This window comes from Eriocheir sinensis, chromosome 26 (assembly GCF_024679095.1).
Source record: "Eriocheir sinensis breed Jianghai 21 chromosome 26, ASM2467909v1, whole genome shotgun sequence".
In the NCBI taxonomy this organism is placed as follows: domain Eukaryota; kingdom Metazoa; phylum Arthropoda; class Malacostraca; order Decapoda; family Varunidae; genus Eriocheir; species Eriocheir sinensis.
In genome coordinates this window covers 4950856-4954728 of record NC_066534.1, presented here as the reverse complement: position 1 = coordinate 4954728, position 3873 = coordinate 4950856, and positions in this window count along the sequence as shown.

Genomic DNA, 3873 nt, shown 5'->3' with positions numbered 1-3873 from the left:
TAATTGGGTATAAGAACAATCTAAATATTCTGGGCGTTATATAAAAAGTCATGCAATGCGAGAAACAATATTTTTCTGGTTACTCAAGACTTCATGGTTCCTGTAATAACGTAAGCCAACACTTGAACACGCCGCCCAACCAGCACGTTACGTCCTTCACAGTCTCAACTATTCACTACAGTTCTCTTTCTTGAGCGTTTGTAGGGCTAGCTTTTGAACCACAAGCATGGAGATTGCTGAGATGAATTTTAAAGTGACGGACTGACGGGCTCCGGCTTCCGGGGCGGATATTTCCCAAGTCCGTACGAGTATGTGGTGGTATGTGGTGCTCCGTGCCAATAATCGTTGTCCCAACTCGTGACGTCACCTGTGGGTGGAGCTTAAGCAAAGCTCAGCAGAACAGATGATACCATTTTCCACCCACTGACAGGAGCTCTAAAACAAGTTAAAACTATATTCACACGGGAAAAATAACGAAGGGAGAAAGAGATGTCTCATGGAACAGGTGGAGAATAAAGACAATATACACATTATATTCTCCAGCGGTCTCAGATGACGTCACAAGTTTGAACAGCGATGATTGGTCAGGGGAAGCCAGGCAACGTATAGGCTGTGTGAGCTATATTTTATCCCGTGTGAATACATTTTGAATTTGCTGTTTAGGATAAACCTACTACAATAATATTATTTGTGTTTCCATTATTATATGCATGTATATTACGTTAGTTTTGTTTTGGAAAATTAAAACAGTTTATTATATAGAGGTCTCCTAAATTTAGCTCCGCCCACAGGTGACGGCACGAGCAGTGAGAGGGAAACAAACGTCGCCACGGGTACCAACCAATTAACGCATCAATATACATTTTCTGCTATATATATATATATATATATATATATATATATATATATATATATATATATATATATATATATATATATATATATATATATATATATATATATATATATAGTGTATGGTACTGTATCAGGCACTGTTTACACAAATATTAGCCACACAGTATTATCCATTATAGAAATGTACCTAAATGGCATTAATGTTTCGGTTTTTAAGGTTTGTTTGATTTACAGTAGTACCAACATTACACGGAAAGATAGCTTCAAAGGGGGAAGAGAAGTGAGCGTTTGCTAATACCTCCAAACAGAAATACTCTCTAAGAGACGCTTCGACGAAAAGGGAGAGATTGACTGATAATCCCGCCGTTAGAATCCACTCTGTCCAAGAGAACTGTGTGATGGGAGCCCCCCTACACGTGAGATGCATACTCCATACGAGGGCGGACAAGGCCCCTATATATGGATAGCAACTGTGCGGGGGAGAAGAACTGGCGGAGACGATACAGAATGCCCAACCTCGAGGAAGCTAATTTAGTGAGAGAAGAGATGTGAAGTTTCCAGTTATGATTTTGAGTTAAGGATAGACCGAGGATGTTTAGTGCTGAAGAAGGTGAGAGCTGAGTGTTGTTGAAGAATAGGGGATAAGTGTTGGGAAGATTGTGTCGAGTTGATAGGTGGAGAAATTTGGATTCTGAGGCATTGATGGACACAAGGTTCCTTTTACCCAAATCGGAAATGATAGCAAGGTCTGAGGTTAAGCGTTCTGCAGCCTTCAGTCTGGAGTCTTGTAATTCCTGTTGAGAGGGTCTTCTGTTGAAAGAAGTTGAATAATGCAGAGTGGAGTCGTCAGCGTATGAGTGGACAGGACAGTTTGTTATGGAAAGATCATTGATGAATAACAGGAGGAGAGTGGGTGATAGGACAGAGCTCTGTGGAACACCACTGTTGATAGGTTTAGGGGAAGGACAGTGACCGTCTACCACAGCAGAGACAGAACGGCCGGAAAGGAAACTGGAGATAAAGGAACTGAAAGAAGGATAGAAACCGTAAGAAGGCAGTTTAGAAAGCGAGACATACGGAGGAAGGTATCAATATATAGATGATGATGATAATACTAATACTAATACTAATACTAATACTAATAATAAAAATAATAATAATAATGATAACAATAATGATGATAATAATAATTAATAGTATTAGTATGATAATTATTATTATTATTATTATTATTATTATTATTATTATTATTATTATTATTATTATTATTATTATTATTACTATTATTATTATTATTATTACTATTGTTATCATCATTATTATTATTATTATTATTTTTACTATTATCATTACCATTATTATCATTATCAAGAGTATTATCAGCATCATTAACATCGTTGTCAATATTTTTTTTTTTTGCAGCAAAGGAAACAGCTCAAAGGAAAAAAAAAAAGGAAATAATAATGAAAAAAAAGCGTGCCACTCACTGCTCCTACAAAAAGCGTTCAGAGGAGTGAAAGAAAGATAGGTCAATTTCGGGAGGAGAGGTGTCCTGATACCCTCCTCTTGAAAGAATTCAAGTCGTAGGCAGGAGGAAATACAGATGAATATAGATTGTTCCAGAGTTTACCTTGGTGAGGGATGAAAGAGTGAAGATGCTGGTTAACTTGTGCGTAAAGGATTTTGACAGTATAAGGATGAGCTTGAGTAGAAAGTCGTGTGCGGCGAGGCCGCGGGAGGGGGGAAGGCATGCAGTTAGTAAGTTCAAAAGAGCAGTCAGCGTGAAAATATCGGTAGAAGATAGATAGAGAGGCAACATGGCGGCGGAATTTAAGAGTGAACCGCAGTTTTAAATGTCCCCGGGGGATTGAGATTGATTAACACTACCTCGAGAGAGAGCGGATGGGGTCGAAAAAGTGTTGACTCCGCGGGATTAGAAGCAGAACATCTTTATATTTCCCTTCCTATATTTCATGAATAAATAGTGTTCTATTTGTTATTACAGAAGGCCATATATTGAAAACTATCAGAATATTTTTATGACTGATATTATATCGCAAACTTTACTGAAGTTAATATATTTTTTTCTAGTTTGTAAAGACTCTAGTGTTTCCATTTGATTGTAAACGTACAGATATTCATGAGTATTCATTTATGATTGTCCCCAAGAATGGCAAAAGACGGCAGACTGATGACTAAATATGACATTATTATGGGAATACTTAACATATTCCAGAAAAAAATAGCATTTCTTGGCGACCACCTTGATTTAAGACAAAAATGCCATAAATGACACGACCTGGCAACCCGTCTGTGACTGCCCCAGGTGTGTGTGACAAGTCATGGATACCAACCTGTCTCATAAATTAACTTACCCCCGTTACTTGTTATTTACCTGTAGATCAACAACGATATTGTTTTGCTTTATGATATATACTGTATATAAATGGAGGAATGGAGGCATACATTCCTCGTTCTTTCTCTACTCCTCACGCTAAAAAGCCTTGGTTTAATCACGCTTGTTCTCGTGCTGTCAGTGATAGAGAGGCAGCTCACAGAAGGTACCAGAGCCTTCAAACTAATGCTATTTATGAACTTTACATTTCTGCCCGAAATCGTGCCAAATCTATTCTCCGACTAACCAAAAATTCTTTCATTAATAGAAAATGCCAAAACCTTGCTTTCTCTAACTCTTCCTGTGACTTCTGGCATCTAGCCAAAAACATCTCCTCCAACTTCACTTCTTCATCTTTCCCTCCACTCCTCAGTCCTGACGGCAACACTGCCGTCTCATCTATCTCTAAGGCTGAACTCTTCTCTCAAACTTTTTCTAAGAACGCCACTCTGGACGATTCTGGGCATATTCCTCCTACTCATCCCCCCTCTGACTCCTTTATGCCTGTTATAAAGATTCTTCAAAATGATATTTTCTATGCCCTCTCTGGCCTCAATCCTCAGAAGGCTTATGGACCTGATGGAGTGCCTCCTATTGTCCTTAAAAACTGTGCCTCCGTGCTG